At 41.6% G+C, this 12,508-nt stretch overlaps 1 long non-coding RNA gene across 1 annotated transcript in view; it reads right to left on the bottom strand.

The window, feature by feature from the left end:
* Positions 1 to 12,508, bottom strand: part of LOC142407697 (uncharacterized) — a 62,149-nt gene that overhangs the window by 37,685 nt on the left and 11,956 nt on the right. The window lies entirely within an intron of this gene.

The raw sequence follows: 12,508 nt of genomic DNA on the forward strand, positions 1-12,508 counted from the left end.
TATAAATGACTTCTATATGCACTAAATCAAGCTGCATTAAAAAGAGCTGATGAAAAGAACAACATCTCTTCCTCTTCTTCTCTGTGTCTGCCCCAAAAGGAAGAGGAGGAGATGCAGAGTAAATCTGTGGCTTTCAAGACTTGCACCTGCAATTCAGGACATATATTCTACCCACCTGACCTTAGGCAGGAGTAATTATACCTGTTTGATTATGAAAAAAGAAGTCAGAACTTTTTAAGGGGACTTTAAGCGTTCTAGAATTTATTCCATTCCTTTGATGGACTCCAATAAAGTTCCCATGGGTTTAGGAAGCAGATTCTGGACTAGCAGAAAAAGTTTTGGTCTTGAAATTTGTACAATTTGGTTGAGATAACAAACTTTACCCAGATTTACAGCAGTGATAATTACATCAGTCTGGGTCAAAATGCTACAAATAAAGATATTTTCCATTTTCACATGAATTTGTAAGTTGCTGTTAAATTTAACAAGGTATTGCAGATATCAGACAGAGGAGATGGAGAGCAGAGGAGAAGGTTATTTTTTTAATCTTCTTTACCTCGTTTATTAATCTTCATTGAAATAGTTTTCAGGTGAATGGGTTACCTCTGGAAGGAAAACGGGGATTAAAACTCCCACCATACTGCCCTATCCCTTGAAGCCAGAAAAGATGTCTCCAGACGTTCCCAGGGTGCTGGAGGGCAGGGAAGAGACCAGGCAGAGCGGAGGAGCACACGCCTGTCCAGTCGCTGGCCCCACTGCAGGCTCCCTTCCTCCCTGCAGCATCTGCACCAAACTGAGCTGTGCTCTCTCTCCCAGCTGTGCCCAGTGCATGATATCATGAAGAGGAAAAGCGATTGCATGGCTCAAAAAAACCCCATTAAAGCTGCATCCCAGAATGGCAGCCCTTGTCCTCCACATGCCCTGCACACAGCAGCCTCCCTGATTGTGTGACCCAGTCTGTCACTGTCACGCAGACCAGAGAGGCGGCTGCTTCAGGGGTGGAAATGGGCAGGGTTGATGGGTGATTTAGGTGTGGACACACTGATCTCGGCTTCTGTGACTACTTCCGGGAAGAAAATACAAGCCAAGTGCTGTCGTCGTCTTTGTTGGTGCTATGATGTACAAAGAGGGGTTAAGCAGAGTGGTTTGATGGTGATCAGGGGACTCGGCTGCTGTACACAGCAGCCTGACAGCTCCTAGCTTGTGGAGGATAGCACAAAGCAGCACAAAGGTTTTCCTAAGTTTTACCATGGACCAAGCCAGATGCACGGGGAAGGTACATGAAGGATTCAGAGCTATGAGTTAGGTATTTCTGGGATGTAATCCATGTAACTTGTCTTAAATATCTACCACAGGATGGGAAAAGCTGTACTCAAAACCAGCCTATTTTTCTCAATTGATAACTAATACCACAAAAGGATCACTTAACATTAAGCCCGGCCACAAAATGTCATTCTAAATAAATTTCTGGAGCTGGGAAGTGCAAGTAACTAAGATGAGATTTTCAGAAGCCTCAGGAGCAATTTTTTAACCCTACTTCATATCCACTCCCTTTGGTAATGTGATCTCTTTGGTCCATTTGGAAACATCAGTGTCTCAGCATTCCCTTTTGTCTCCCTGAGGAGATGGTGTGAGATGAAGGAGGTGCTGAGGGCATGCACCAGCCTGGAGGAAACCCTAAGTGACCATGGCAAGGGGCAACAGGAACCAGGGTGCTCCTCCATGCTGGGGAGTTCCAGGAGGCCTGACATGGATCTAGAGGATTCCCCAGAAAAGGAGGAATAAAGCATGAGGGTTATTACCACAGGGGAATGATCCACAGCAGCCATGCTGAGGAAAATTGTCCCATAATTGATCATCTGAAGACCAGACATATCCTCTCTTACAGGAGCAGACCACAAAGAAAGACCATGGAGCAAAATAGGCAGTGAGAAATTTCTTCAAGGACCATGTTCAATGAAGAAAAAAACAATAAAGTTTCTAGTTTCAGGCTCCAAGACAAAAAAATAGATATCTCTATATATGTATATGCATATGTGTATATATGTATCGATGTGTTTATATATATATATTGAAGCAGGCAAGGTAATGTCAGGTACTTACAACTCCTTGTGTAAGTTGTAAGGAAATTTGTCAAGAGCAGCAAGCAAGTAGATAACAAGAAAGGCAAGGGCCTGCCCTTGAACAAGTAAGGCAAATGGGGCTGCATATGCACTCTATACTTCCCCCCCTCCCCACAAAAGAACTCGTATCTTTGCTACCCCATTTACCATGCTGGGGAGACTGTCAGTCAGAATGTTTGCTACTGTATAATCAAACCTTCTCCGAGGAAACTTGCTAGGTACTTTGTAGAAGAAAGTGGCAGTTTATTACTAAAGCTGATTTGACTGCCCGCCTTTAAGTTTAGTCTAATTAAGGTATAATTTTCTAGCATATAAATAAGTTTTTCTTGCACAATATGTCTACCTTGAAAAGAAAAAGGGTTGACGAACTACTGATTACTAAGTTTCTAACCTATTTCTGATCCTTTACATCAGGTTGTCATTCCGCATTACTGCTTGTCAACTAGCAAAAGTGTTTCCTGCTGTCCTTCAGTTCTCACTTTCCTCCCAAACTCACTTCTATCCTCAAACAACGTTTTCTGTCCCTTCATCTGTGGCACGTTCCAGGGCTATACTGACAGAATGGCCTGAGAAATACTCTGAGTTAGATTTTTTGGTTTTTAAGCATCCACAGAGGTTGGTTTTGTTGCCGTGGTTGTTCTGTTCTGTTCCTTTGTTAATCAAATTGTTTCATTAAGAGATTCCCACTTTCTCCTGTCCTTCAACAAAGCAGTCGTTTGTTTGCTGCTTTATAAATGGGATCGTTTCACTAACGTGGTTTATTGCACAGCCCTATGAACACAACAGTAACAGCAATAAAGTGCAGATTGAGAATAGGAATAAGCACTTAGGACTGGGGAGTTCTTTTATCTGGCAAATTCTTGTATTTGCTCTATTGCCTGCGAGAATGTTGCATGGAACAACTTCCTTGCTTTTTTACATTCTTTGCAGCTGAGATGATCATGAAGGTAAACCTCAGCTCTGGATGTGTCTGAACTTTGTGAAAAGTTGGCCTCAAATCAGTATTTCCCACAAGTTTAACTGGAATGGTGCTTCAAGTGCTAGGAGTCTAGCTCTGTTAGGAGTTTCAAGATATTCCCTTAGCATATGTTCCATTTAGATCACTGGAGGCTGAAATTTCAAAAACGAATTGCAAATATGACTTACGCTTTGGACTGAAATTCCATAAACACTCTGAAGTTGGAATAAGTGGTCACGGTCACGGAAATGACATTTTTACGGCCTAGTTGAGCTGATCCAATTGCTGTGCTTGAGCAGCGGTCATGCGCGTATCGCTCCTCCGCTGCCCTGCTTGGAGATGTAGTCCTGCTCCTTCTCGTGTACCGGCTCTGGCATACATCTGACCCTACAGTAAGCCCACACTTTAGGGACTGAAGCAGAGAGTAACCTGTTTGCTCGCCCACACAGGTCAGCTTTCTGTACATTTAGGTTTCTAAACTGACTCACTGTAGAGTCACATGAGTGATGCCAAAGCCAATGTGAGTCCTCCAGAAAGGCCTCCAGGCTTGACTGGGAGACATCACAAAGCAGAAAGCCATCTTCTCTTTGACTGTCTCTTCTGTTGGTCAATGGCCCTACCTGAAGAAGAATTGTGTCGTATTTCCAGTTTCCCCTGTCCAGCCTACCTCATGGCCATTCATTTGCACTGTGATGATGTCAGAAAGTACTCTGAATAAAGCTATCCTACCTTTTGTCAAAAGAAGGACTGTGAATAAGGCTAGGGAAATGGGTTTTACCTCTGTGTTCAGTATTCATGAGAACCATAGTTTATTCAACGTTCATAGACAATGTTAAAATTGGAGAAGATACTGAAAATAACCACAAAATTTGTTTGAGGGCTGGATATAGTGTTTTTCAGTGAGAAACTTCAGAAATCAAATCTATTTAGTTTATCAAAGATTGAGAGTAAGTTTATTCATGAGGAGATAATACTAAGAAGATCTTTAATCTAGTGGAGAGAAGTGTACCAAGAATCAGTGGCTGAAAGCTGAAGCCAAACAAATTCAACCTGGGAAGAAAAGCCCTTTTTTTTTATCACTGTGAGAGTAATTAATTAGTGGGGTGGGGAGAAACTGCCAAGGGAGCAGTGGATTTTCTTTTCTTGATGTCTCCAAATCGAGACTGAATAACTTTCTGAGGAAGTGCTTTTGCCAAACACCAGTTAATGAGCACAGTACAAAGGTAACTGGGTGAAACGTACTGGTCTGAAATGTATAGGAGGTCAGAGTAGATGATCTAATCATCCCTTCTGGCCTTAACATCCATGAATCTATGAATTATCCTAGATTTGTTGGCATGCAGTAGGATTGAAAAAGCAAGCTTTTGAGGAAAAAACTGTTTGTGATTTGCCTCAGGAAAGTAATCTTCTGGTTCATGCAAAGGAAACCAGATTGATCTGTATTAATGGTGTCTGGCAGAACATTTTCTTAGTTGCTTGCCAAAGTTTTGGTGAGGGTTTTATTGCCAACTGTAGGAAGCGATATGAATTGATATAAAATATACAAACAACTCGGTAACCTTCTCATAGGAGTGAAGTATATATGATTAACACAATTTCTTTATTTTTGTTCCCTTCAGAGAATTCAGGAATTTGGCTCTTCCCAAAGTGTAGCAATCATGCCTAAGCATTTTATAGACTTCTAGTGAGAAACTGCCAAGCCTTAGAGGCTTGTCAAGGGCAGAGGTTGAACATTAATCTTCACCACTGTCATTTCAACTGCATCTGAGCTCCCTCTTCTGACGTTCAGATTTCTTTTTAACCCCTTAGAGGGACTGTAAAATAATCCCACCAGGTATACTCCCTGGAGCAGGTACTGCAAGTAAATCTCATCAGAGTGCTGTGGAGAGTACCGCCTGAATAGCAACTCCCTTGGCTGCAGGTCCATATCCTATAATTCCAAGCAGGGATGACTGTGGTCCTTTCTCAATAATGTAAATATTTTCTTTTTTTTTTAACTGCAGCATCTTTCTGCCACTATCTTTTGTGCAAACCCTTTCAGGGTAACTTTTTCAAATACAATTATACTAGGAATAAAAGTCCCCAGACATTTCAGCCACTTCTCCCTGATTTACTGTATCTGGATAGCTTCCTAGGATGCTGTCCAGAACAGACACTGATTTCAAAGCTTGCACAATGTTTAAGGGAATCAGTTCTTTATTATCCTCAGAGGTATGCACTCTTCTTTAATCACACCACAATTCCTATTGTAGTTTATGTCTAAGCTGTCATCCTCAGAGGGCAACATTTTATTCATTTTTAAATACATAGATCCATATATGAATAAACATTTCCTGTCTTTTTGGCTGCCAGGGGCTTGAGAGCATTCTTGCACTTCTTTTTTTTTTTTTTAAGTTTGTGGTAATATTTATCTCTTTGACTGCAATTTTTTTTAACATGTAAAGATTGTCTGCATGGTCACACATCCCCTCAGACATCTCCACCCACAGCCATATTTCAGCATCCCCTCCCAGTCTCTTCAGTGTATCTGAAGTTTCATCTTCGCCAGACTTTTTTTGGCCAGAAAAGAACTCCACAGTGGCTGCTAGTTCAGCTTTAGCAAGAGAACAAATAAGGGAAGACTACAGTCAGTTATCAGCATTTTCAGTTGACTTTGTTCCTGTTCCTACTTTATACTTAGCAGTTTTAGTCAAACTCTTTTTGGTCCAGGTGAATGGTTTTCTAGCATGGTAAAAATTCACCGCCCAGAAAGTATTCATTTTACTCATTAGATCTTGGGCATGTCTATTGCACTCCAAAGTATGCTTGCCCCTTAGGGAAGAAGAAGGGAGAAGAAATCCCACACAGTAGTTGATTGTTGTCTTTTAGGATGCATCTTATAAAAGATACAAAGATGATGGGCTGGGCTGTGCGGAACTGGTTTCATTTCTGCTAGTACAATCAGATATTAAAATCCCACTTGATCCCTAGGCTAGCAGTGAAGATCTGATGAAAAAGCAGGGAGTTATTTATCAATTTCCTTAAGGCTTTTCCTACCAGACTACAGTCCTCTGGCCACCTCATCTTCTCTAAGCAGACCTGCTTGATAATACTCGCTTCCTAACATGGGTACCAGCAAAAGATATGAACTAGTGATAGCAACAGTAAAAAACTTGTGAGAAAATGTTAAGAAAACAGATGAAGAACAGCATATCGAGGAACAGCCTATACAATGGAAAGGATGGTTTTAGAAGGTTATTGGTGCACATTGAATTGAGTTTGACAAATGCTGACCATTCACAGAGCACTAAAAATAGCTAACAGGCAATTTTGTGCATATTTTCAGTAAAAACTGAGCATTGAATTATTGTTGCTATTCAGACTGATACAAAGTTTTACCATCTGTTAAACTTTTTTATATTTCAATTATTTGTCTTTTTCTACCTAGAAATACAAATTAATTATAGAGTGGGATATATACAAAAGGAAAGACCGAGAGAAAGAAGGCGGCTCCCCACAATAGCTTGGCATGCTGAAATCTAATCTTCCAGCACTGAGATAAGTACCTAAGTTATGATGCTGCAGGCTACAGAGGGTGTAAGTTCTCCTCTGACAAAAATATCTGTCTTGGTTGGTACCACAGAGTCATCCCAAAGAATATGAATTTCCATCCTCATCCTCTTTCTCTCACTTTCATTCTGACCATAAATTTCATCCTGAACTGGAAAGTTTCTCCATCTGAAGTCAAAACCAATATGTTCATGGGAAAAATTTTGGTTTCAAACTTTCATTTTCAAATAAAAAATAATTACTGCCAAAGTCTGCAATCATCTCTATTCGAGTGTAGTAGCTGCTAATGACAGCTATGCTGCAGGATTATACACCATATATCCATAAGGACTGGTGCTTTGTATTTCTTGTTTGTCTTGGATGTATTAGTCTTGTCTTCCTCTGGACTCTTCAGGAGCTGCTGTATTGCAGCTCCACTGGGCACAAAGAGGTAGAAGATGAAGTTCAGACAAGGCTTATGCAGGCTTGGCATTCTACCACTGTGTTTTCTAACCCCAAGGTTAGCAGGGTTAGACAGTCAGTGCTGAAAACAATGGCCTAATTGAAAACAATTCCCTAATCTGTAAAGCAGCTTCTGTGAATGCTGTCACAACTAGAGACTCAGAACTCTGAGTGTAGACACTGACTCTCCCCAGCTCATTTGCTTTGCAGCTGGTATATTCAAGCACTGGTGTGACCTCTTTATGCCTTTCCCTCTATACGTTTTTATTCTTGAGTGTAGAGACATAAATGTATTATTATGTATTCCTTTCTGTGGTATCAATACTGATTACGCTTGAGTGTACTACACCATTCATAATGGCAGAAAAGGTTGTGAATAGATGCTATTTGAAGGTAGCTACTGTTCTGAGAGGAGAAGATAGTTGTGATTAGATGCTCTCATTTCTATGCATGATTCTTGACCCTGAAAAGAAACTAATACCAAAGCCTTTCTCCTCTGATGATGGAACCAAATATCTGAGAACCTACCATGTTTATTCTCTTGCCAGGGATCACACAGACCAATGATAAGAGAAAAAAAATCGAAATAGTATAACATGGTGGATAGTGCTTTATGGAACAGAGAAATGTGACTGACAATTTGGTAGGCCCTTTAGAGACTAATGAACTAGGTGAAAAGAAACATTAAAAAGTTATAACATCGAGAAGATTTAAGCACTAAGCAGAATAATATTGAATTATCTAATGTACAAACATTCTCCTCCAATTATAGGGAAAAAAAAGAAAGAACAAGAGAACACTTTTTTGACAGAGTATCCCAGAAAAAAATCCTGGATATGAGAATCAAATACACCATTTAGATGGGAGTTTCAAGTTCTTCTAGGTTATGTTCACTATACAGGCATATGTTTAAAAACACTCATTGTGAAAAACAGCAACTATCCTTGTGTAAACTAGCTATAAGAGAGTATTCATTATGTTGAACACTCAAGTCTAGCATTACACAAACAAAGCCTCTGTTGTGATACCATCCAACAGGACACAACACGATCCTGCAGTGATAAGGCAGATAGAGTTTGCAGTGTTTAGCGTGATGGGCTGCTCTTTACAATGTGGCAATAAACGCAATGTATACTTGTCTACATGGTCATTGAGCAATTGACGATTGAAGTTGAGACCTACAGACAATGCTCAAAGTATTAGTAAGGAAATACAAATAACTGGCCTATTTAATGTCCATACAATATCCTGTCCTTTTTCCAGATCGTCAGAGACTTCTGCTGGTATCTAAGCCTGCAGTGCCCAAATGAGTATCAGCTGCAGGCTCTCTTACAGATCTATCAGTTGTAAACTAGGTATAAGAATAGATGTGGAAGGGATGTGAATTTCTTTCAGGTTAATGGACGCATTACTAACCACCTAGACTCCATCTGGGGTTCTGAGCCCTGACTTGGGAAATGCAAATCTAAGCCTTGAAATGTTGTGCTGATTGAGGCCTCAGGAAAACTGCATGCATAAGCAGCGGGACAGTATGCAGTGATTTGCTTTGTTCTTGAGGCAAGGAGGGGGGGACGGGCGGGAGGCAAACTGAATAGCTCTTCTATGACACAGTATGAGAGGAAAAGGCAATAATAAACAAGATCTCAAGAGCATATAACAATCAGTACATTCCAATACAGAGAATGCATCTTAAAATGCTTTCTTGGGTTGAATGGCAAGGTAAATCAATGGGAGAGGCTTGAAATTTCTTCCAAATGAGCTGTGAGAGGATCCCAACCTTTACATCAGTCCCTTGATCCACGGGCTCCCAAGGACAATTGCTAGAGCCACAGAGAGAGTATGCCATGCTGATGTCCAGGGCATTGTTCAGGAGAAAGGGGTGACAGGGGTGTCATTGGGAGCACTCATGTCCACTTCTCATCAGATCCATTGCCCAGAGTGAAGAGTTTAAGAAGCTGCTTCTTGCAATCTCCCCTTTCCAATACTCATTCCTGCAGCATCAAGTGTGCATTCCTCCAGCTCCTCACATGAACAGCTTCCCAAGGCTACCCATATGGCCAAATAGTCCTGAGGTTGGTGAACAAATGAAATTGTTCATTCCATTTCACTGTTCTCAGCTTCCCTACCCCTGCAGCAGGCCCATGCCTTTCCTCGTAATTCTATTGAAAAGGCTCCCAACAATCTCTCCAAGCAAGATCCAGCAGGAAAGCAGGAGCCACACATCTCTCTCTCTCTCAGAGAGCAATATAAACACAGACTCTGCAGTAGACTTCACATTCATAAAAATCCAATTCAGAAAAGGTGATTTAAGGGATTTAGGAATATAGATTGAAACTTACAAGGCTTTTGCTCTACAGCTGAACCCAACCTCAGTCTTCCTGGGGACCCCAAGATAATGTATTTCACCAGTCATCTGCCTAAATTCTGCCGTCCCAAGATGGGGATGAAACTTTTCTTCCTCGCTATGATTTTGTGAGGATAAAATCCACTGATGATCATGAGGTGCTCAGATACAGTGATACAGACCCTAAAAACAGAATATCAAATATAGTCCCAGACTACATTTCTGCCAATATTTTAATTTCAGATGTGAATTCCACACCATTTGCAGTGCTGCTGTGTAAAAGCTTAGCTTCGATTAAGGTGCTTTGTATGAGCCGTCATGAGCCAGTACGTCCTGTCTTCACTAATCTTTTTTCCTCTTTCCTTACCTTCCCTTCTGCCTGTACCAGAGCTGCAGGGATTTTAGACTTGAAGTATAGCTCTGAGCTCATGAAAAGTAAGTTTTGTTCTCCCCTTTCTGCTGACATTTTGTGTGACCCCAGGGAAATCATTTAACCCGTTTGTTTCCCATGCACAAAAAGAGAGTGAGGATGTTTTCATTGTCACATCCACCACTACGATACAGCAAGCTCTCCCAGCTGCCTCCAGCTATGTTTGCAGACAGTGAACCTTGTCTGCATCTTGTCTGAGGCCGTTGAACACCACCATGGCCATAATACAGAAGAGGAGCAGTTAACAGATGGTGGCAGTAACGCCAGGCCCCGAGCCATTCAGAGGAGATCCCCTGGCTTTGAGGTTATGAGGAGAAAGGTGGTGCTTTCCACCCACCTTAATCCTACTTCCATATGGCTTTGGGGAAGGACTGCAAAGAAAGAGGAAGGCAGCTGCCAGCTAACAGGAATAACAGCAGCCAAACCGGGAAGTGCCGGACATTTGCACCTTTAGAGGTTTTCTTGAAGTCTTTTTTTGCTCTGTGCCAATTGGAGGCTTGCTCTGGTCCTGGCTGATCTTCTCCCCAGCTTCGCAGAGCACCTTGTCCCCTCCCTGCCTCCTCCCAGCCTGCCCCCCAACACTCTTCCATTCCCCTGGGGTGTCCTCCTCCCTGACAAGCTGCCCCTTTCCCACCCCCTGAAAAGGGGAACGCTTTTGTGGCTGTTTCTGCTTGTGCTGCCATGCTCTCTTCCCCATTCCTGTGTTTGTCTTGTCTAACTGTAAACCTTGGGCGTGGGGGGAGCTACCTACTACTCAGCATTTGACTGTCACCCTGAAAAGCTTTACTTTGATGGCCCTGCTACTCTAATAAACATTATTAGTATTAGTATTAGTATTAGTATTAGTATTAGTATTAGTATTAGTATTAGTATTTGCAAAAAGGTAAGAAGACTAACACAGAGGGATGGTGGATCTTCCACAGGGCTGTTGGACCTGGTTACAAAACAGTTCTCAGAAAAGCAAATTTCTACAATTTCCATGTATTCTTTGTTATCAATTATCATTAAACTTAGTCAGAAAACAAAGCACTTTAGATACTAACCCTGTGAAAGCTGCTTGGAAGAGAACAATATGTATCTGCCTAACATCATTAATAGAACTAATAAAAGCAGAGTGCAACGGCAAGTGCAGCCATCAATGAGGTTTTCAATAACTTCTTTGGAAACGAGAGCTGGCTTGATTTTCTGTTCAGAAATATGCAAATATAGTGGTGATTTGAGTAGTGCAAGACTACCTTTCACATTTTCTCCTGATCCTATACATGTGCTGCTTCAGTGGGTAAGATCTAGTAAATACCAAACCATGTCTTCATTAATGAAGTGTAAGAGTAACTTAAAATGTGTATTGATTTTAGCAAGGACACCTTTCAGAAATCTCATCTACAGTTGACATATCTAAACACACATGCCGAGTAAAGCAGAATTAAAACCAGAACTAGAGTTGCTCTTATCTCTGTTTAACTGCAGCAAGTTTGTGATACTTGTAAAGGGTTGTGTATGATGAATGGATTAGTGAGTCAATGCATAGCAGATATATTTGTGTGCAGATGTACTTGTAGATATACAGATTTGGGTTTTGAAGTACAAAATTTAAGGTGAAAAACATCGTGTTTGGAAGACTTCCTCCACATCTAATTGAACCAGCAATCTATCATCAGTTACTAAAAATAAAATTAAGAAATACCGGGTCTGAATGCTTGTATTAGTTTATATTCTGTTACATTTTCTGAAGACTCTGACAACTGCTCAAGTACAATTGTGAGAGTATAACATTTGTACAGCATTTCTGCAGAGCTGGAGACGAATTCCACCCAAGGAAACCAATGACATTGCAAAGTATTTTTATATAAAGAGATTTCCAAGTAACTCAAACCAAACAGAAAATAAATGCAGATATAAAAATAAAACCACTGCATTTTTTCATTCCCTTGTCAAACTTGTTGATATCTCTGTGGGGCCACCCATGAAGGTTTGAGGAAGAGAAAGAAGCAGGGTGATTTGCCCTGGACTTCGTTTTGAGGCATCAGAAGGGAAGCAACTCACTACATTATGATACATTTCGATACATCCAAAGATGCAGCTTGTGAGAAGCCCACTTTTTGCTCTGAGGCTCGCGGACCTTGTGCTCCGCTAATAATTTACTTGCCAGCCCCTGCTCTCCCACCCATGGGCACAGGGCCGCCCACTGGGGCAGCGAGCTGGAGTCCTCCCCACCAAACAGTACTGCCAGAAACACCTCGGGGGGCACCTAACGCACCCCCGAGATGTGCAGTTCCTACAGAGTGAGTGAAATGTCCTGTCCCCAGCACTTCTCCGATGGTAGCAATGAGCTGGAGACCACAGCCTTGTACCACCGGTCTGTATCAACACCCAGGCAAACTTAAATTGTGTTTCCTGCCTTGTCGCAGCAGAAAAAGATAAAGGGAACCCACAGCTTGGAGAAAGGTGTGGTCAGCCTTCCTCCTCTTTTTACCCTTTTGTTGGCCGCGCAGCTGGATGTAGTTTGTATTTCTGAGGAGAAACAGCCAGATAATACAATCATTTCCCAGTCTCAGGTGCTGTGGTGCCAAAACCTGCCCTCTGAAACCTTTCAGACAGCCTGGCTTCTTCTAATCATACACAATGCCTTTTTGAGATACAATTGTCTGCTCTGAAGCACAACC

The sequence above is a fragment of the Mycteria americana genome, chromosome 3 (genome assembly GCF_035582795.1).
Source record: "Mycteria americana isolate JAX WOST 10 ecotype Jacksonville Zoo and Gardens chromosome 3, USCA_MyAme_1.0, whole genome shotgun sequence".
Classification (NCBI taxonomy): Eukaryota; Metazoa; Chordata; class Aves; order Ciconiiformes; family Ciconiidae; genus Mycteria; species Mycteria americana.